Raw genomic sequence first — 23,981 nt, 5'->3', positions numbered from 1 at the left:
TATGGGGAAATCCACATCTAAAAACCCCTACTATCTGCATATTGCATTAATAAAAAAATATGAGAAGATTACAATCCATTGCTTAAGCATAAGAAACCTCTACAAAATCTCAATCTATCTCACTGCTTCACAAACAAGCTCCAACCAATAATTAGCCAAATATGTTGCATGCCAAGCTCCTATTTCCTTGCGCAATTTCCTAGGGAATTATCTTATATTTAATTGGGAAATTCCTCATCCATAATTGTGCAATCCATCATATGTCTTCCTTTGATTGCATGCACCACCTATACAATTTGGATGGTTATACAACTGATAGTACACTATTCCTGAACTCCAATCCCAACTGGTTCTTTCTTTGATCTGAAATTCATGAGTTAACTATGAGTGAACAATCAGTTTATTGGCTGAGCAGTGATGGTTACACCCCACTACTGGATTTCCCACTAATTTCTCCATCAATTTGAACTAGTTTAACTCAATTTAACTCAGTTAGACTAAATTAGATAATTACAACTCGAAAGAACTCAACCCGAGCCCCTAAAATTTAGGAACCACTCTACATGACTCTAGATAGACTCCCGACTAAAATTAACTTAGTTAACTATTACAAGTTGCTACGAGAATTAGAATTAGAATTTAATTCCTAATTTAATTCAAGGAAAAAACTAAATTAGGATTTTCTTGTTGCATTTTCAACACTCCCTCTCAACAATAAAGGGATTATCTACTACCCCAATCCTGCCTCTATGAAACCGAATTTTCATCTTGACAATGCCTTGGTCAAAATATCTACATCTTGCTCCTCTATATGAATGTATTCCAGCAACATGATTCTCCTTTGAACACAATCTAATAGATGGTGATTTTGGATGTTGATATGCTTGGACCGATCATGAAAAACTGGATTCTTAGAGAGTTTGATACAACTCTGATTGTCGTAATAAATCACTATAGGATCCATATGCTGAACAAATAATCCAACAAGGATCTTCCTCATCTAGATAGCCTCATAATTTGCTTGACTAGTATCCATGTACTTTGCTTATGCTAAACTGAGTGCAACTGATCTATGCTTCCTGTTGTACCAAGAAACTGTTGCTGAACCAATACCGAAGATTCCCCCTGATGTGCTCTTTCTATTGGATGGAATCCATGCCTAATCTACATCAATGAAGCCTTGAATCTTCACACCCTTTTTCTATTTGTACCAAATACCAAACTCAGTGGTGCCTCTGAGGTATATCAACATATGTTTAGTTGCCTTCTAATAAATTTTGTTTGGCTTAACCATGGCTTGACTAAGTTGGTTAGCTACAAAACACATGTTTGTTTGTGTGTTCACCAAATACATAAGTGAACCCACAAGTTTTCTATAAATAGTAGCCTCCACTACTTCACCTGAAGTAGCATCCTCCTTCCTCCAGTTACCTGCTAGAGGAGTCTCCATGGGTTTTTTGCTCTCCATGTGGAACTTCTTTAGTATCTCATTGGCATACTTTCCCTAAGAGACAAACAGTTCCTCATCTCCTTGCCATACTTCCATACCAAGAAAGTAATGCATGAGCCCAGGTCCTTCATCTCAAATTCTCTTGCAAGATCCTCTTTGCAAGATTTTATCAGCTTCTCATCACCTATTAGAATCAAATCATCGACATATAATACTATAATCAACAATTTACCTTCAACCACAATATGGTAAAGGTTCACATCTGCTTCACTTTTGGTGAAGCCCAACCCAGTGAAATAGCTGTCAATCCTAGTGTACCAAGCACGAGGTGCTTGTTTTAGTCCATACAATGCTCGCTTGAGTTTGCACACATGCGACTCTTTGTTGAAGGTCTCAAATCCTTTCGGATTCTCAATATACACCTCTTCCTTAATCATACCATTGAGGAATGATGTCTTCACATCCATCTGATGTATCTTCCATCCTATTTGTGCTGACAGTACTAGAATAGATATGATTGATGATTACCTTGCTACTGGAGAAAAGGTCTCATTGAAGTCAATTCCCTCCACCTGAGAGAACCCTCTAACCAAAAATCTAGCCTTTTATTTCTCCACACTCCCATTTGCTGCTTGCTTTACTTTTTAAAGCCATCTGGAACTCACCACTGACTTTTCTGCTGGTCTTGGTACCACTTCCCAAACAATGTTTCTGATAATGGAGTCATACTCCTCAACCATGGCATTAACCCATACTAGTTGTTGCACTACTGCCTCAAATGAGGATGCTCAACCTCTACACTCTCGCTTATCAGATCCATGTAGCCAATGTACTACTATGGTGACCTCCTCTTCGTTGTGATGTGGGAGCTCCCACATTCTCTCTAGCATCATGCATCAATATGTCAGCCTCCCTAGTGCACTTCCTTCCATATCTGGAAGTATCTAGATGAGTGGTTTCTTCCACTTTCTTCTCCTCTACATGTGGCTACTCCACATCATCCTGAGGTTCCTCCTTTGGAGCTAAAAGCTCCTCATTTGGATGTAATTGAAGCTCCCTCTCAAGGGAATATCTCATGGCCTTCTCTTCATCAAACTTCACATCTCTACGAACCACTATCATCCTATTGCATGGTATGTACACCCAATAGTTATGAGGTGTATCAGTGTACCCCACAAATATACCCAACTTAGTTGTTGGCTCTATCTTTTTCCGTGAATCTTTGGTAACATGATAGTAAACTGATGAACCAAAGATCCTCAAGTGTGCCACATCTGGTTTCTTACATGAAAAATAATCTTCTAGTATACTCACCATGAGAATTCGATGAGGGCTTCTGTTCTACAAATAAACAATTGTGTTGCATGCTTCAACCCACAAGTGCAATGGTAGGTCCTAATCATGTAACATCGCTCGTGCCTCTCCTAGAATACTTATTTTCTTCCTTTAAGCCACCCAATTCTACTTTGGGTTATGAGGTGCTATTAACTCTCGTGGAATGCCTTATGATGCACAAAAGTTCTTGAATTCATTCAACACGTATTCTCCATCGTTATCGCTTATGAGAGATTTAAATTTTCTGTCAGTATCTTTCTTAACAAGGGATTTAAATTCACAAAATTTAGTGAATGTCTGATATTTCTTTTACACGAATAAAATCCATCACTTAGAAGAAAAATCATAAATAAATATTACATAATACATGCGCTTTTCCATGGATGCTATCGAGAATGATCCACACACATCTGAGTTAACTCTATCAAGAATCGCTTGCGCTCGACTGTCTTTATCGTGAAAGAAATATTTGGTGTACTTCCCCATTGTACACCCTTTGCATGTGTGTCTCTACTCTAGTGTACCCTGAGAATTCTTGTAGAAATTTGTTGCATGAATCCCTCTGAAAAGTATCGATTTCAGTTGTGCTATGCCTCCCATCATCTCCCATCTTGATGTGCATCTGGAGGTCTTTCTCCTCGAAGTCACTAAAGAACTCTTTGTTTCCAGTCATATGGAATGAGGCTCCACTAAGATGACACCATGCAAGCAATGAGGGTGAAATCCAATTCAAACTGTGAAGCAAGAGCTTCACCTGCCATTCCTCTTGAGGGCTTCTTATGCATACAGTTTGTTGCATAATGTCCCAGCTTGTGATAGTGAAAACATTTACTCTTCAACATGTCCTTCTTCTTTTCACCCTGATTGGAATCTGATTTGGAATGGGATGACTTCCCCCTCCTAGCTAAGGCATGCTTGGATGAGCATCCATCTCTAGTGTTTCATCAAATCTCTTCTTGTACCAAGTCAGACCACAACCGCTTCCACTCTAGTAGCTTTTCCCTCCCATTAACTGAGTCTTGGTAACTCTACCAGCTCTTGGGAAGGCCTACAAGTGATAGACTCACCATATCATCTTCAACAACTATAACATCGACACTTCTAAGCTCATCCCGAAATTGGGTGAACTTGGTCAAGTACTTCGGTATTATGTCGCCCTTCTCCATCTTGATCGTTCTAAGCATGTACTTTAATGGCAACTTCTTATGGTCAGTTTTTTTTGAAACAGGTCCGTCAAGGCCTTCCGCATTGCAAATGGAGTTTCCTTACCATGGAGATTCGAGAAAATATGATATCGAACTTCTTTTATCATAATCATTATCGCCTTTGCCACACACTTTCTCCACTCTGCTAGATCTTGAGCATTAGTTGGCTTAGGAATATCTATGTCTATGAATTGCTTAAGCCCATTGTCTTCCAACACTGCCTCCATTATGTATTTCCAAGCACTATAGTTTGAAATACCTTCAAGGGCATATTCGAATCTCAATCCGTAGAACGATATCCTGTTGGCTCTGAAGTATGATAATGCAAATTTGATTTCTCCTACAAAAGACAAATTTGTATTCTCCTCTTCTATATTGATTTCAACTTCAATACCATGTAGAAATTCCTTATAGATTCGAACTGTAGATTGTAATATGCTAAAATAATTGACTTGAATCTACTCAACTCATGAATGGAAACAATAAACAATCAATGAAATCACGAAGCATAAAAGAGAAAGAATTCAATCACACATAACACAATAATTTTATGTGGAGAGCAAAAGCTAAAAACCCCTGCTATTTGTATATTGAATTAATTAGAAAATATGTGAATATTACAATGCTTTTCTCAAGCCCTAGAAACGTCTGCACAATCTCAATCTATCTCACTGCTTCACAAACAAGATATTGAAGAATCTAGGGAAAATTTGGTGTAGTGTGATTCTTCGTCACTTGATAGCAATTTTTGGAGTCTTTTCACTTTTCTTGTTAGCTTAATCTTCTTCTTCTTCTTATTATTAATGCATGTGTGTACTTCATCAAAATGCTACCAAAACATAAGAACAAGAACACAAGATGTTAGCTCTCTTCCAGGGCCAAAACCTCTCTTCTCTTGAGAGAAAAACCCTTTCATTAATTTTAATTATTTGAAGCTTATATTTATCAATGCCAAACCATAGACCCTTGCCTAGGATATCCTCCAAGCACAAGTCAAGTCCTCTCCTTGTTTCTACACTTTCTTCCTCAACACATAGGATTCCTTATTCCGACATTTTTCTCCCCAACACTTTGTCCTCCTTTATTTCTTGTCTTGGTATTGACCTTGAGTGAGTCTTCTATATGAGGTGTTCCTCTTCTATCCCTTGCTCAAGTAGACTTCTTTAGTGATATCCTTCTTGATGTATGGGTGTATGATTGTACTATTGTTCTGCAGCCCTAGTTTTCTTATGTGTGGAAGGTACCCTTAGTGACTTAGGGTCCTTCTACCTTCGCTAGAGAGATAGGCTACTTTGCTAGGATTGGGAGTCCTTGTAGACTTGATTTCTCACCCAAACAATGATATGTAATGGACTGTTTACTAGCTACAGACTTATCCTCTTCTTTTCTGCACATGTGATTGTTTCTAGCCCTAGAAATAGTCCTCTTCTCCTTAGCCTTATTCCTTCTTCCTTTGTTTGTGAGGGTCTCTTGTTTTCTCTTAGAGGGAGGCCTTATAGGCCTCATGACTAGCCCAAATACCATTGAATCTTGCATTGAATTCTTATTGTTGCTAAAACCGCAGTCTGTCCTCCTTATCCTCACACGTGTGACTATTTCTTAGCCCTAGAAATAGTCCTATCCTTCACTGCATTTCCTCCTTTCTTCGTTGCACTTTTGGAGACCATTTGGACTTCACTTAACTTCCTTTTCTTGGCTTATCTCTTCACTGATTTCAGAGCTTGATCTTCGCTATCTTTGGAGGAGTGGACAAACTCTATATACAGAGGACTGTCCCTCCTTCAGGTCGACTTGTAGGCTGATTAGTTGTCCTTTGGTCAACTTGAATATTTATTCAACATTTCCTTTGTTTTTATTCTTGAGGAGGATGTTGTTCCATGGAGAGGGCTTGCACTTGTCTTGGAGGTATTCCTTTGACCTTTATATTATTTTGTACATAGTGTAACATGCCCTCAAATGGTATACTATTAATATATTGACTCTTGACTTCCTAGAAGCACTTAAACATGTGCTTGACCTATTTCAATGAGAAAGAAACTCATTGACAAGTATCATAAAAATAATTTCTCTTTACTTGAATAAATAAAAAAGTCAAACTTACATTTATGAAGACCGAACCTAGTTACACTTCTTTCAACACTTCCTCTTAACTAGGGAGGTATTCATACAACAGTACAAGGTGTTTTGCTATTATCAATCTTGAAGACTTCACATAAGAGAAACCAAATTTGCAATACATCCATTATAGCATCATATCCATCAGCATTGTCATAGTGCAAGGCCTTGCACTAACAACTCCATCTCTCTACAAGACCATGAGATATAATGTTTGCGAGACCAATGAGTTATAGACACCTTCATCATTGTCTCTCAAGGTACATACCCACCCGGGTGTTCACTAGGTATGATCTTCTAGGAATATTCTTGTCTTGGGTTCCCAAACCTCAAAGAATATCGGTCCTCTTGCCTACTCTTGCTTTGGATGCCTTACACATCCTCAAAGAGTATGGCATGCCAGATGATTACCTAATCCTCCCATTCTTTCTTCCCAAGTGAAGACAAGAATTTTGTGTCTATCTTGTGTCTACATTTTCATTCATGGCCTTCATCTAGACTTACGGTTGTTAGTCCTGGTCTAGTGCATGACCCATGAAATGGAAAAACACAATTTTAACTCCTTTGTAATCAGGGGTGATCCAAACTCCCTCTTAATGAGGGACCTGTCAGAGCTCCCTCTTAACTAGGGACTCTTTCATTCATCGAGAACTTCTTCTTCGTGGGTCCTTAAGCTGCTTGATCTCCTTACTTTCTTTGATTTCATGAAGTCTTTGTTTGAACTTCTTCTAGGTAGGGCACCATCCATCAATAACTTTCATTCCTGGTTTTTCATGTCATTTCTTCCTTCATGGAAAGTGGCTTTCATGTCATACATCAGGTTTTCTTGTCATCTAGCTACTTTGTCATATTTTCCATGCTTGGGAATAATCTTCTCATGGATGCTTCGTTGTACTTTCTTGTTTACAAGCTTCGACCTAGTTTCCCATCATGACTTCATCCTGATATGGCTTCAACACTACTTTTTCTTTTGTTGGATGACTTCTTCATTACGACATCTTTGTAGATTAGAATCAGTTATCTTCATCTTTCATATCTCCAAGGACTTCATAGGTGTCAAGGGTCCTTCCTTCCTTTGTTAGAGTAGTCATGCCTTCTTTCGGGAGATATCTTCAAAGTATTTTATCAGATAATGTTTCTTCATGATCATGGTGTTCCTCACATGCTTAATCTCTTTCTTCATTTCCTCCTTATTAGAAGGATAGGTCAACCATGTTATGCTTCTTGTGAGGGTATTTATTCCTTGCTTGCCTCCTGGATTAGTCAACTTTCCTTCTTGCTTCGTAGTCAGCAATCTTATACTCCTTATGTGAGCATATTCTTTTGTTGACCTTCATTTCATTGTTGTACATGCCTTCGATGGTGAAAGATATTACTTCATACTTGATCATGTTATAGAACTATCCCCATGACTCAATAATATACAAATAATAACATTACTTAAAATTTGATGCATACATATCTCAGCTTGATTTTCCTTTGATCATCTTAGCTTCATTTGGTTTTCATTGGTTTGGCCCTTCTTGCTTCATTTTAGCTTGCCTGTATATCATCCTTTTCTTGAATCCCATCAATGGGATTCCCAATGAGACATCTCCTTTGGTTCATGAACCTTATTTTGAAGATTCCATCATAGGATCTTAAAGACCCTTTCCTTGCAAATGTTTCTTTTCTTTTAATGATGGAGGTCTTCTAAGATTCTTAATTATGATCAATTTTTATTTCATTGTGGATGAGGTCCTATACTAGGTATGCTTCTTGTACATGAATATCTTGAGCTATATCTGCCATTCTCCTATATTCTAGAAGACATTTTTATCCATGCATTTTTAATTAATTCTCATTATAAATTCTACATCTTCTTGAGTATATAGAACTCTATGTACATCATGCTTCTAGATTCTAGAGGATGCTTCTAGCCATGCAATTTTATTCTATTCCTACATGCTCCTATACTACTCAAAAACTTGAAAGAAGACTTGAAGTAAATATTTTGACTTAGTCATAGTAGAGATCTAGAGGATCTTCCTTATTTTTCTTATTTTATTCTTCTTTCACCTCTTGAGTCATGTGAGATTCTTCCCTTTTTCTTTTGTTGTTGTACTTCTTAAGCTTAGGACAGTTCCTTTTGTAGTGCCCATATTCTTGACATCCAAAACATTGGATTTTGGACATGTCTTTGTTGTTTGTTCTTCGTGGACCAAATTTTCCAAATTTCCCTTTTCGCTTGGCCATGGTAGCAAATGCTTGCTCCTTTGATCCCACATCTTCCTTTGCTTTAAGTCTAGTTTCGTATGTTCTGCATAGAGACCACATTTCACTGAGAGTGGTTTCTTCCTTCTTGGCATATATGCTTGATGTGAAGTTGCCCCAATCCTTAGGTAGAGCATTAAGTACTACAGTTGTCATCTCTCTATCAGACATGACTTCCCCAAGCTCTTGAAGTTGATCTCTCATTTCAAAGATTTTAATGAAGTATGGAGTTATTCCTTCCTTTTTTATCTTCATATTGTACAATTCATTCCTTAGAGATATTACTTCTCTAGTTGTGGATACCGCAAATAGCTCTACTAGATTATCATAAATTTCTTTTGATGTCTCAATTTTGAAGACATAAGGAATGAGAGAGAGAGTCTTTGATTGATTCTATCATAATCCTTTGAGCTCTTGTCTCATCCTTATTGTACTTAGCTAAGGCATGAGTTTGTTCCTTAGCAGGGTGATCCAAAATGGATCTTGGATAGACTTCTAATTCTAAAGTGTTCCTCACAGAGGAAAATGAAAGTCCAAGGATGCTCTTGGAAATAGTCCCATTGTGTAGATCTTTTCATTCTTAATCTACTACAATTTGAATGGGCTAAAATGGACTTCGGATGAAGAAGTTATCGCAGAAAGAAGGTTGCCTTTGTCCTTTGAAAAATGAGGCATTTCTTCTAAAAATGGGCTAAAGGCCTTATAAAGGAAAATCGCATCGAAAGGGTTAAGCAGAGGACTTAAGGCAAAGGTGGAAGGACTCCCCTGACTGCGACCTCTGGCTTATCGCATCAGAGATAGGCCCGCATGCGATATTGGGACCTGAGGCACTGTGATATGCCGATTACGATTTGCGATTGGAGCTGATGGTGATGATCAGAGATATTGACGATCGAGCGACTGGCCGATCGGTGGATCGGCGATCAGCACACCTAAAAGGGAAGGACCCGTAGCACTGTGATACACCAATATGCGATAGTGCTGACTTGTGATTGCGATGATCGGATCGGCAGATCAATGTCGGCGATATGAGATCGCATCGCAATATTCCATGGTATATGGAAAGAACCCCCAGGACCTGGACCTGATAGGGATTATGGACCTAATTTCATAAGTTTTGAAATCCGGAAATTTAGGATTTTTGTGTATTTCCCGTGTATTGGGTTTTTGGCCAATACCCCTGTGCGATTGTGATTTGCGATGATAGGCCGAACCCAAAAGGTTTATGGATGTGGCTTTGTGTTATTTGAGTTCTATGGTATGCGGGATTTTGGGTGGGCCTCAGGTGGTAAGTGGTATTGGACGGGGTCTGCTCGATCCCATACACTGGCCGGCACATGGCATGGCGTAGGAGAGAGAAAACCGCCTTTTCGAGCGGGTATTCTCTGCGCACATAAACCACCTGAAATGGCTGTCAGCCGTTGGATCAGAGATCACATAGGTCAAAGGTGGGCTTGTGACAACCATAAAAGAGCAGACCCGATAGGAATATGAGCGTGATTTCATAGAATTTGATGTTTGGGATTTTGCGCCCGATAGTGTATTTCCGGTAAATCTCCGTGCATTGGAATTTTGTCCCATTTTTGGGTTTTTCCTGAAGGAAGGCCCCGATTCCTTTGTAACTACCCTTGATCATTGTGCCATGCTGCAAGCAGGTGTTTTATAGACAATGATGCGTTTGTAACGCAGAGAGAGCCATAGAGCTAGATGGCCAATCGAAGAGACAAGGAGCAGAAGAAGCCGCAGAACCGCAGAGGAATGATTACACACAGAGAAATGGTTGGGGAAGCTGCAGAGCCAGAAGAATGCCTCAAAGAAACCAGAGAGCATGATTAAAGAGCCAAGAGTGGGTAGCGTAGACAGCTGAGGGAGTTTTTGGAGTCGCTTGGAGGTCGAGCGAAAAACCAGAGAGCTAAAAGTTACTGAGATAGTCGCTTGGAGGTCGAGCGAAAAACCAGAGAGCTAAAAGTTGCTGAGATAGTCGCTTGGAGGTCGAGCGAACTGCTGATAGCTCACAGAGCTAGAACCAAGAGCTGAGAGCCAGAGCCAGAGCGAGAGCCAAGAGCCAAAGCCACGAGCCAGAGCCAAGAGCTAGAGCCAGAGCCAGAGCTAGAGCTAGAGCCGAGAGCCAGAGCGAGAGCCAGAGCGAGAGCTAGAGTTGGAGCCGAGAGCCAGAGCCAGAAAGTCGGAGAGCTTCAGAGCCAGGGATAAGATGGTGTTCTAAGCCCATTGTGTTCAGTGTAACCCAATGGAGTTGAGCATGGAGCTTGTAAAAGGACTTATGCCATAATCCCAGAGAGCCTAGTCGAGTTGACTAGAGCTCAAGGAGACGTAGCCTAAGAGTTTTGGGTGAACTCCATATTATATTGTTGTTCTGTGTGTTTGTTTTATTGCTGCATTATTTAATGTCACATGTATTTACATATCAACATAAACAACCGAATTTAAAGCGCTGAATAGTTAAAAATAAACACCAACATATACCTATCTTCAAGCATTATTATTTCCGCAATTGGTTAATCATAAGGTCTTGGGAATATACAAGCTTTGGAAGTGGGGGAGAGGTTCTTGTAAGCTTGACAAGAAGCCTTTAGTGCCCCATTTTCAGATCAGGTGGTATCAAAGCCTGAGATTGATTAACCCACCTTCAAAGAAGCTTATATCAGAATGCTTGATTGACAGAGAAAAGATTTCTTGTCTGAAAGGCGTTTGGGTAGTCAAGGATTGATTGTATATTTTTTTGCAGACTGACTATCGTTTGAGTTTGCAGAAGTGAAGGGAAAGCTATTGATAGCTCAGTCCAGGAGAGGACAAAAAGGAAGAAGGGCTGAAGGCATTCTTCTTATCCCAAAGGACCTCAAGGAAATCCTTGAAGAACAAGATTTTTGTTGCAAAAGGTTGTTGAATAAGCTGTTTATTAATCTTGTTTGAAGTTCTTTTGTTCATTGGCATAATGACTACTTCTACAAGTGAGTCTTGAAATTTTGGCTTCTTCACAAGATTCTTTGATGAAGACAAGAAGCAAGACTTGTTCACCATGATGGATATGGTGAGGGAAATGTATGAGGATGGAAGGAAGAGCATCATACTTAGAGAGCAGTTGAATTCTGTGGAGGAAGAGAAGCAGATGCTTTCTGACAAATTGCAGGAAATGGAGAGGCAACTTCATATTGCAAATATGAACTTGAAAAGGATGCATGAGTTGAAGTCACAACTCTTTGTTGCCAAAGAAGCCTTAGTTAAGTATCAGCTTGAAGAAGAGGTAAACCATTCCTGTTTGTCTTCAAATTCTTCTAAGAATGCTTATATTGGTTCTTCTGAAAAACATACTAGAGCATAGGTTCCAAGTTAATGTCCAAGATTGGCTATGAAGGAAAAGGCTTGGGTAAACATGCACAGGGTATTGTTGAACCAATAATGATTGAGGAAAGGCCTAACTATTTGGGTCTTGGCTATGGACAATCTTATGGAGGAAGTTCTAAAGCTGCCATGAAGGCCATTGAAACAGTTCCAAGAAGGAGTTTCATTTCAGGTCTTCTACCTCAAGAGTATGAATATTGTACTTTTGGAGAATGTAATAGCTTGAAACATCATTTGCAAGATGCAGGTGTTCATAAGCATACACTTGAACCAGAGAGTTGTGGAAACTCTAAAAGCCTTGAAGAGGTCGATGATGTTCCAAAAGGAGCTACTTCTTCATTTGATTCACCTCCTTATGAAGGCAATAAAGGTGAAAGAGAAAGGTCTAAATTTGGTTCTAATCATCTTCCTTTTGATTTTGCAAAGCATGATAAATTTCCAAATAGATATGGGAAAATAATTGCTTGTTCCTTTTGTGGTTTGGATAACAATAACGTTTCTAGATGTTGGAAGAGGATAGCCACTGCAGGAAACTTTTGAAGGAAATGAAGCAAGAAGCCAAAGGTCCATTGGACAAGGAAAATCATGCTATCAAGAGGATGCACATGTGTTGCACCCACTGCCATAAGCAAGGACATCTTGCTACAAAATGTTGGACTCTGAATCCAACAATGCTTCCAAGAAACTTAAAGAAGGTGGAAAGAGAAGATGGCAGAAATGGAAAGGAAGTTTCCATGGATGATGTGTTTCAGGATGATTCACATGTTGATGATGATGTGCAGACAAAGGAAAGACCTTTGAAATGGATTGGTAAGAAATGGTTAGAGTTCTTATCCAATTAAGATTGCATGTCTATTTATGCATCTATTTTCATTTCTTTGTTAATGGAATGCAAGTTGCAGGATTTTACCAAGAAAGTGAAGGGAAAAAGTTGAGTAGGAGACTCAATTTATTGCTACAACATTATATTTCATTTCAGCTTCGAAAGTACAGTGTGCTTAAGCGAAAGTTGAAGGATGAAATGCATGCATGAGAATGTTGTGCATGAACACAGGGATGTTGATGATTTCCTTGTTTTTGAACATGTATGTGTAATTAACTTGCAGGGTTGATTGCTTTGACATGCATGTGATGAAATATTGACTTGAGAAAAGTTGATGTGGTCTCCAAGATGGAGATAATGATGAAGTGTTTCATCTTTTGAAAAGAATCCTTGAGATCTTTTCTACATGCTTGACTTGAAGGGTCATTTGTTTTAAAGGCATGTTTTGTGGGCTTGGTATCTAGTCCATCATTTGTATGCAGATGTAAGACATGGAGGTGTTCACAAGATGTGAGATCTGTTTCTTTTGTTGAAGCAGGAGTTTTAGGCCATCCAATTGTTGTCTGTATTTCTGTTGTTGTTAACAATTGTTGTTGACAGCTTGTCAAACAGGTACAAATGAAAATTTTGTGAAGCAGATGTAACTTCACATTTGTTTGAGCCACCTTGGATCAATGATCAAGGCAAAGAGGTTCAAACTACCTTCTGTGACCATCTCAGCAGGAGTTCTGCATGAAGTCAAGGAGGAAAATAGTTCTTCCCAAGAGGGCCAACACATCCAGGAAGGAGAGTGGTCAAAGGATTTGGTTTAGAGGCACTATGCAAGGAAAGTGTATGGAGGTTGAAAGAAGAGGGTGCTGTTACTCTCATTTACTGTTCAGATCAGTATATCAGTCTTTTGGAAACCAAAAGTTCTTTTAGTAGGAAGGCATGATCCAAAATGGATCTTGGATAGACTTCTAAGTCTAAAGTGTTCCTCATAGAGGAAAATTAAAGTCCAAGGATGCTCTTGGAAATAGTCCCATTGCATAGATCTTTTCATTCTGAATCTACTACAATTTGAATGGGCTAAAATGGACTTCGGATGAAGAAGTTATCGCAGAAAGAAGGTTTCCTTTGTCCTTTGAAAAAGGAGGCATTTCTTCTAAAAATGGGCTAAAGGACTTATAAAGGAAAATTGCATCAGAAGGGTTAAGCAGAGGACTTAAGGAAAAGGTGGAAGGACTCCCCCGACTGCGACCTTCAACTTATTGCATTGGAGATAGGACTGCATACGATATCGGGACCCCAGGCACTGTGATATAACGATTGCAATTTGCAATTGGAGCCGATAGCAATGATTGAAGATATCGACGATCGAAACACCCAAAAGGGAAGGACCTGTAGCACTGTGATATGTTGATATGCGATCAACGATGGCATCAATATGCGACAGTGCAAACTTGCGATTGCGATGATCAGGTCGACGGATCTACGTCAGCGATATGAGTTCGTATTGCAATATTCCATGGTATATGGAAAGAACCCCGGGCCTGTTGACGTAGGTTTTCAGTGATGTCAATAAGGCAATATTCTAGATACTAATATGGAAATATCCTAGATACTAGAAGCCAAGGGGAAGCAGAGCAGATCCATGAAGAGAGAGGAGCAAGGCCAACAGGATAGCCAAGCCATAAGCAAGAGGAGATACCAAAGGAGGCAGATCAAAGCATATCATAGGATATCTGATCCGGATTTAAGTAGGAATGCAATAGATTACAGAGATAACCATAAATACAGAGATGCGATAACCATAAAAACAGAGATGCAGCGGAAATAATATTTCATTTCATTACTGTAAAATACTGAAATATGCTTACAAATAGAAATAACCCAGCTAGGGCGATGGTAGCTTATCTCTAAGAAGAGATGTGTCGGCTACATGCCTCTGAACTGTTTCGAACTGTGTTTACAATGAGGCTCGAAGGCCTATTTATTATTGAGAAACAATGGAAAACCCTTCACATTCCAAAACCTAACCCTAGAAGATGAAACGCCAAATTGTGGGCCCCGTTTTGGGGTGATTTGGACAGCCAACTTCTCGGGGTCGCGAATTGGTCGTATTACCTCCATTTGGCGCGCATGATAGCCCGTTGGAAAGATCTCTCCGAGGACTAGGACGGAAAATACGATTTTTATCAAAAAAATCGCTGGCGATGGATTTCCCAAAAAACGTCGTTTAGGGCCTCAAAACAGCTCCGGAAGTTTAGGACCCGAAAAACTGCTAAAAATAGTAAACTGTGCTATAATTAAGGAAACTGAAAAACTAAAAGAGACAGTTGTGGGGGTCCAAATGGGATAAATGGGTGGCCACCAACATCCACCTGGATCATTCCTCCCCCCTTAGGAAGCAATGGTCCCCATTGCGTTGAGTTCCTCCCTGAGATGAGGAAGCTTCTGCTGAGCTGGGTGTCTAGTGAGTTGTTCTGCAATCTCTGATGTGTCCAGAAATGGTGGGAAGCATGGTCGGCGATGGTCCACATTGAACAATCGGTGCAAGCGAAGGAATGGAGGAATGGTGTGCTTCAAAGCATTGTTGCCCACAGCCTTGTTACTGGTGTAAGGACCATGTCGAAGCGGTCTGAGTTTCTGATGGGTTCTGGTAAGGCGTTCTCTCTGCAGATGTAACCAAACTTTTTCGCCCACCTGAAACTTGTGTGGTACCCCTCCGGGTAAGGAGAAGTTGTTCCTGTGTTCTGTCACGACTGTATCCCTCTGTTGCTGCTGCTGTGTGGAGGAACCCTTCGCGGGGGTCATGGATGTAGCAACGATCTTCCCCTTACTTTGGGAGCGAACCAGACAGAAAATAAATTTCCTAGTCTGTGAGATGAGCTTGCTGCCTTTCTTAGAAGTGATCAAAGAGGTGGCAGTAGGTGGGGCTACCTCCAGTATCCTGTATAATGAATTATCCAAAGAAATGATGACAGCGTGAGGCCTTGACTCATACACAGCATGTCGCCTCCACAAGTATGGCTGGCCTAATAGTACATCACAAACATCCAGAGGTGTAACATCACACAATACCTCGTCTGTGAAGGGCTTGATGCTGTAGGGAATGCGGCACTGCTGGCGAACTTTGAGATCTCGTCCTTCGTGAAGCCAACCGATGCTGTACGGCTGCGGGTGCGGTGTAGTTGGTAGGCCCAACCACTTCACGACCTCTACTGAAATGAGGTTCTTTTGGCTGCCACTGTCGACAATGAATTGCAGCGGCGAACCCTTCACCCACATCTGTGAGTGGAAAAGACGTTCCCCCTCCTCTGGATCTTCGGGCTCATTTTTCTGGATCTTGGCAGTAGCAACAGTGGCGCTAGGATCCGCATCAATGATCTGCTTCCCTTTGTCATTCCCCTTGTCGGGTTCTGACTCAGAGTCGGAACCTGTATCTGATTCGGAAGCCTTCAACTCAGCCACTAGCGACTGCTTGGTCCGACACTCACTTGTGTTATGAGTGGGACTCTTGTGGAACTCACACCACTTTCCTGTGTCCTTCGGCTTTGTGGTGTTGTTCTTTTCTTGTGGCTTCGACGGGTTGTCTTGGGTCACCCCGCCTTGGCTTTGTCCTTTGGGCTTTGGATTTGCAGATCCAAAGTCTCGCTTCTTCTGTTTGAACTTTTGCTCGATTTTGACAGCGTATCGGTATGCTATGCCGAGTGAGGAGATGTTCAAGAACTCCATCTCTTCCTGGATGTATCTGTGTAGGCAGCCGCGGTATTTGAGTACCAGATGCAGCTCATAATCTTTGATACCCAATTGTGTGCGAAGGGTATGAAAAATGTTTGTGAACTCTGGCACATCTTGGTCTCGTCCCTGCCGCAGTGTGGTCCATTTGATGTATTTGTCCTCATAGCTTTTGACAGGGTAGTACTGCTCCTTGATGGCATCCCGGAAGTCATTCCAAGTGGGTGTGGCTGAAAATAGTGAGCCTGTATTTTCATCCTTCTGTTCGCAGTAGGTTTCCCACCAGTCCTTGACGTGGGGGGCTGCTTTGAGAAGAGCGAAAACAATATTTTCCCGACTTGAAAATTCATGAACAGAAAAGTACCCATCGAGCAGATTTAACCATTTATCTACGACATCTGCGTCTATTTGACCCTTGAAGATGGGGATTTCAAAATTAACTTGTACCTTAAACAGTGTGGCATTTCCAGAGTAGCTGTTGGAAGCCGATGCGTCGCCTCTAGGTAGCCGCTGAAGGATCTGCGCAAAGCTATCCATCATCGCGTTCCTTTGCCGCTCGAGGGCTTCTTCGAGCAAGATTCTGATAGGATCTCCTGCCCCCTCGTCTTTCTTCTCATCCGCCATGGGAGGTCGTCGAGATTTGCGAGGCTGGTCTTGCAAAGGTTCGACCAATTCAAGCCCTAACTCCTTATATCCCGACCTCGTTGGGGACATGCAAAGAAAAACAGAGAAAAAGCAGACCGCTCTGATACCACTGATCCGGATTTAAGCAAGAACGCAATAGATTACAGAGATAACCATAAATACAGAGATGCGATAACCATAAAAATAGAGATGCAGTGGAAATAATATTTCATTTCATTACTGTAAAATACTGAAATATGCTTACAAATAGAAATAACCCAGCTAGGGCGATGGTAGCTTATCTCTGAGAAGAGATGTGTCGGCTACATGCCTCTGAACTGTTTCGAACTATGTTTACAATGAGACTCGAAGGCCTATTTATTATGAAACAACGGAAAACCCTTCACATTCCAAAACCTAACCCTAGAAGATGAAACGCCAAGTTGTGGGCCCCGTTTTGGGGTGAGTTGGACAACCAACTTCCCGGGGTCACGAATTGGTCATATTATCTCCGTTTGACGCGCATGATAGCCCGTTGGAAAGATCTCTCCGAGGACTACGACGAAAAAGATGATTTTTATCAGGAAAATCGTTGGCGATGGATTTCCCAAAAAACGTCGTTTAGGGCCTCAAAACGGCTCCAGAAGTTTAGGACCCGAAAAACTGCTAAAAATAGTAAACTGTGCTATAATTAAGGAAACTGAAAAAATGAAAGAGACAGTTGTGGGGGTCCACATGGGATAGGTGGGTGGCCACCAACATCCACCTGGATCAATATCAGAGCAAGAGAGGCATTCATATATGCAAGGAGGTCTTTGAAAGACACTGCCAAGCCAGAGGAGCCACATTGGAGAAAGAGGATCTATGGGAGGAGCCATATATATATGTAGTATATATATGCCAAAACCGAGTTCTCAGAGCTACAGGAGCAAACCGAGCGAGCAGAATAGAGCATATATATATGCCATATATATGCCAAAGAAGAGGAGAAAATGGAGCAAACAGAGCAAACATAGGAGCCATATATATATATAACATATATATGCCAAAACAGAGCCATCAGAGGAAGCCGATTACACCATCGAGAGCTATCGTAGACCAAAACCCATCTATATATGCATTAACAGCTATAGGAGCAACAATGCCAAAGGAAGAACTATCGGAGGAGTATAGCTATCGCATATGCCAAGAGTAAGGTGCATAAGCGGAGGATCATATAAACAGAGTTAAAACAACAGAGCAATATATATATATATATATATATATATATATATAAACAAAGTTAAAGGAGCAGAGTATATTGATTGCGATAATACATGCGGACCTGCGGCCTTATTATATTGCGCCTATTGTAATATTGCGTCCGTCACTATATCGCAAGCCATAAAACCTTGCCACATGAAGGCGTCGATTGCGATAGAACTCTGGACCCAACTGACCTATTATAAACAATTTAATATAATATTTCATCTAGTATCGGCCATCGGCCATCGACAATGCTTTAGGTTCGACTTGTAGAAGAACCTCTGAAAATGGCAATTGCGATAAAAGGAAGACATGGTATGTGGGACCACCATATGGGTATACTGCATTTATATGGGTTCCGTGAGCAATAAGTCTATAATGGAAAACTATCCGAGTTATATATTTTAAATGAGAAAAACTCAAAAGTTTGGCCCTCCTCCCAAGGAACATGTCCTTTGGTGATTTGAAAAAGTCATATATATATATATATATATATATATATATATATATATATATATATATATATATATATATATATATATATATAGATATATATAGATATGAGCTGAGACGCTTCATTTAGTGGATTGATCTCGGGCATCTATATTATGAAGAAATAACAGTTCATGACTCATGAACTTGAAAAGAAAAAAAGAATCTCTCTGATATTTTCCATGTGCGGGCCTTTGAGGCAGAAATGCAATACAATAATGCTCCCGATAGTTCAGGAGGCTGAATCAAGCCGATTGCAATTGCGATTGGGATGTGGTTGTCCGTTAAACAATGCCATCTCTGTGTATGCCTGTAATTATTGTAAAAAGGAGCATTGTTACAATTTAACGTAAGACATGATTTCTCTATGAATTTGTGGACCTCTCTTAAGAAGTAATGTGTCTCAGGAGTGCTGGCAAGCACGAAGAGACAGAGGAAACCACAAAGACCGAGGAGGAAGCCAAAGGGCCAACGAAGAGAGGAAACCGACATATAGAGACATGAGGAATGAATAAAAGACAGGAAAAGAAGAGAATGTGGTTGAATGCTGTCGAACGCTGTGGAAAATAATCTGGAGGAGACAGAGGCAGCAAGAGGATCCAACAGAACAAAAAGAGGGCCGAAGGGCCAACAGGGCAGTAGACAGTTGAAGGGGAGAAGTAGCCAATAGAGAACATAAGCTTGAACAGAAAGTTGTTCTTTATGTAGAGCTTAGTGCAACTAACAGTAGAATGACTAAAGCTGTGTGAAGACATTATCAGAATTCATGAAGGGTACTGGACACTCTGTGTGGGAAGTATGAAGAATTGGGAAGACTACTTCATAAGAAGACTGGTTTTCATTGATGCTATAGCTTGGAGACTCAAGTGAAGCTATAATTAGATAGAACTCAGTATATAAGAGTTCCGAGAGCAAAACATTACTATCAAATGAACCTTGACAAGATTGGGTCAGAACCCTTGAGGTTGGTGCCTCAGAAGTAAGTAGGATTGGAGTCCTTGGGGCTAATGCCTTAGAAGCAAGAAGGATAGGAGTCCTTGGGGCTGGTGCCTTAGAAGTAAGAAGGATTGGAGTCCTTGGGGTTGATGCCTCAAAAGTAGGAAGGATAGGAGTCTTTGGGACTGGTGTCTCAGGAAATGGAAGGATTGAAGTCCTTGGGAGTTGGTGCTCCTAAGTCCAAGATTGGTGTCTTGGTAAAATAGAGTTGGTGCTTTGGAGGTTGGAGCCTCACCAAAGTCCGAGTTGGAGCTTGGCAACTGATTGCAACCACTTATATATTGTATCTATTTTACTGCAAAGATTATATTAATAAAAGCATTTATTATTGTTGTTCATCTTGTGTTATTAATAAAAATTGTTCAACTGGTAAAACAATAGTAGGAAAAAGAAATACTGATTCACCCCCCTCTTAGTATTTCCAATAGGGCCATTGCGATTGCGATTAGCGATAAGGACCAAAAATCGATAGGGATTATGGACCCGATTTCATAAGTTTGAAATTCGGAAATTCGAGATTTCTGTGTATTTGCCATGTATTGGGTTTTTGGCCAATACGCCTGTGCGATCGCAATTTGCGATGACAGGACAGACCCAAAAGGTTTATAGATGTGGCTTTGTGTTATTTAGGTTCTATGGTAAATGGGATTTTGGGTGGGCCTCAGGCGGTAAGTGGTATTGGACAAGCTTTGCCCAATCACATACACTAGCCGACATGTGGCATGGCACAAGAGAGTGAAAACTGCCTTTTTGGGCGGGTAATCTCTGCGCACATAAACCACCCAAAATGGCTGTCAGCTATTGGATTAGAGATCACGCAGATCAATAGTAGGCTTTCAAAAACCATAAAAGGGTGGACCCGATAGGGATATGAGCATGATTTCATAGAGTTTGAAGTCCGGGATTTTGCGCTCGATAATGTATTTCCGATAAATCTCTGTGTATTGGAATTTTGTTCAATTTTCGAGTTTTGCCTGAAGGAAGGTCCCAATGCCTTTTTAACTGCCCCTGATCATTGTGCCACACTACAAGTAGATGTTTTATAGACAATGATATGCTTGTAATGCAGAGAGAGTCACAAAGCCACCGAGCCAGATGGTCAATCGAAGAGACAAGGAGCAGAAGAAGCCGTAGAGCCGTAGAGGAATGATTACACACAGAGAAACGACTAGGGAAGCCGCAAAGCTGGAAGAATGCCTCAAAGAAGCTAGAGAGCACAATTGAAGAGACAAGAGTGGGCAACACAGGTAGCTGAGGGAGTTTTTGGAGTCACTTGGAGGTCGAGAGAAAAACCACAGAGCTGAAAGTTGCTGAGATAGTTGCTTGGAGGTCAAGCAAACTGCTGATAGCTCACAGAGCCAGAGCCAAGAGCTGAGAGCCAGAGCTAGAGCTGAGAGCCAGAGCTAGAGCCAAGAGCCAGAGCCATAAGCCAGAGCCAAGAGCCAGAGCCACAAGCCAGAGCCAAGAGCCAGAGCCAGAGCCAGAGCCAGAGCCGAGAGCCAGAGCGAGAGATAGAGCCAGAAAGCTGGAGAGCTTCAGAACCAGGGATAAGATGGTGTTCTAAGCCCACTGTGTTCAGTATAAACCAATGGACTTGGGCATGGAGCTTATAAAAGGACTTATGCCATAATCCAAGAGAGCCTAGTCGAGTTGACTAGAGCTCAAGGAGACGTAGCCCAAGAGTTTTGGGTGAAATCCATATTATATTGCTGTTCTATGTGTTTGTTTTTATTGCTCCATTATATACTATCACATTTATTTACATATCAACAGAAATGACTGAATTTAAAGTTCTGAACAGTTAAAAATAAACACCAGCATACACCTATCTTCAAGCATTATTAATTCCGCAATTGGTTAATCATAAGGTCTTGGGAATATATAAGCTTTGGAAGTGAGAGAGGTTCTTGTAAGCTTGACAAGAAGCCGTTAGTGCCCTATTTTCAGATCACATAGATAGTGGTATTCCCTTTGACATGTTCTAGCAGTTCATTCTCCTTGAGAAGTAGATCAGTCCTCTTCTTCCATTCAAGAAAGTTATTGGTACCTACCAATTTATTTATTTCCTTGCAAAAAGACATTGATGTACATTCAGAAGGGGACATGTACTTACTTGATATATTTTTGAGATGTAATGGATTTAATTCCTCCTTGAAGACTTGTTGGCTTGCCTTCCTTGGATTTTGATGTTCTTTAAGTTGTCTTCTCCAAGTGTACTTGCTTGATGATGAGATTTGATTGATGATTTGTAGCTTGATGTAGGTCTTGATTCAATCTACTCTTCTTTGCAGGTGCCTTTAAGTAAGGCTGTTCTTCTAGATTTGTAGACCTCCTTGATGAATGATGGATTGTAGACCCTTCTTGTCCTTGAAGTGATTGAGACTTCTAGGCTTGATGCTTCAACCTTGTATATGCTTCTCCTTGATGAGTGTTCTTAAGTTTCTCTTTCCTTGATGTGTCACCTTAGCTATGATACCATGTTGAAGAATATAGGGCAAATTAGGTGTAGTGTGATTCTTCATCACTTGATAACAGTTTATGGATTCTTTTTACTTTTATTGTTAGCTTAATATTCTTCTTCTTCTTATTATTAATGCATGCGTGTGTACTTCATCAAAATGCTACCAAAACATAAGAACCAAAACAAAAGATGTTGGCTCTCTACTAGGGCCAAAACCTCTCTTCTCTTGAGAAGAAAACCCTTTCATGAATTTATCTTATTGAAGCTTATATTGATCAATTCCAAAACCTAGACCCTTGACTAAGATATCCTCCAAGCACAAGTAAAGTCCTCTCCTCTTTTCTACGCTTTGTTCCCTGGCACATAGGCTTCCTTCTGCTGGCACTTTGTCCTCCTTCTTTGTTTCTTGTCTTGGGATAGACCTTCCTTGAGTGAACCTTCTAGATGAGGTGTTCCTCTTCTATCCCTTGCTCAAGTAGACTTTTTCAGTGAGATCTTTCTTGACATATGGGTGTATGACTGTACTGTTGTTCTATTGCCCTAGTTTTCTTGTGTGTGGAAGGTACCTTAATGACTTAGGGTCCTTCTACCTTCGCTAAAGAGATAGGCTCCTTCCCTAGGCTTGGGAGTCCTTGTAGACTTGATTTATTACCCAAACAATGATATGTCATGGACTGTTACCAGCTGCAGACTTATCCTCTTCTTTTCCACACATGTGAATATTTCTAGCCCTAGAAATAGTACTCTTCTCCTCGGCCTTATTCCTTCTTCATTCATTTGTGAGGGTCTCTTATTCGCTCTTAGAGGGAGGCCTTATAGGCCTCGTGACTAGCCCAAATACCACCGGATCTTGCACTGAATTATTGCTGCTACTAAAACCGCAGTCTGTCCTCCTTATCCTCGCATGTGTGACTATTTCTTAGCCCTAGAAATAGTCCTAGCCTTTGCCGTGTTTCCTCCTTTCTAGGCTTATCTCTTCGCTTATTTAAGAGATTGATCTTCTCTATCTTTGGAGGAGTGGATAGCCTATATATATAGAGGACTACCCATCCTTTAGGCCGACTTGACTATTTCTTCAGTATTTCCTTTGTTTTGCTTCTTGAGGAGGACGTTGCTACATGGAGAGGACTTGCACTTGTCTTGGAGGTATTCCTTTGACCTTTATATTATTTTATACATAGTGTAACATGCCCTCAAAGGGTCTTATATAAATATATTGACTCTTCACTTCCTATAAGCACTTAAAAACGTGCTTGACCTAATTCAATGAGCAAGAAACTCATTGACAAGTATTATAAAAATAATTTCTCTTTTCTTGAATAAATACCAAAGTCAAACTTGCATTTATGAAGATCGAACCTAGTTACACTTCCTTCAACACAAGCTTTACTCAATACTTAGCCAAATATGTTGCCTTCCAAGCTCCTATTTCCTTGTGCATTTTCCTAGGGAGTCAACCCATATTTAATTGGGAAATTCCTCATCCATAACTACGCAATCCATCATAGGTATTCTTCTGATTTCATGCACCACTTGTACAATTTGGATGATTATACAACTGATAGTACATTTTCCATGAACTCCAATCTCAACTGGGCCTTTCTTTGATATGACATGCATGAGTTAATTATGAATGAATCTTAAGTTTACTGGTTTAGAAGTGCTGGTTACATCCCACTACTGGATCTCCCACTAATTGCTCCATTTGCTGGAAATGGTTTAACTTAATTGAACTCAATTAGACTGAATTAAATAATTACAACTCAAAAGAACTCAACCTGGGCCCCTAAAATTTAGGAACCACTCTACATGACTCTATATAGATTCCCAACTCGAGTTAACTATGCCAACTAAGTCAAATTAACTTAGTTAACTATTACAAGTTTCTATGAGAGTTAGAGT

The sequence above is a fragment of the Pinus tabuliformis genome, chromosome 7 (assembly GCF_031772625.1).
Source record: "Pinus tabuliformis cultivar Carrire ecotype Pingquan chromosome 7, CPIR1, whole genome shotgun sequence".
In the NCBI taxonomy this organism is placed as follows: domain Eukaryota; kingdom Viridiplantae; phylum Streptophyta; class Pinopsida; order Pinales; family Pinaceae; genus Pinus; species Pinus tabuliformis.
The sequence above is the reverse complement of the archived record's forward strand: the minus strand, read 5'-3'. Positions refer to the sequence as shown.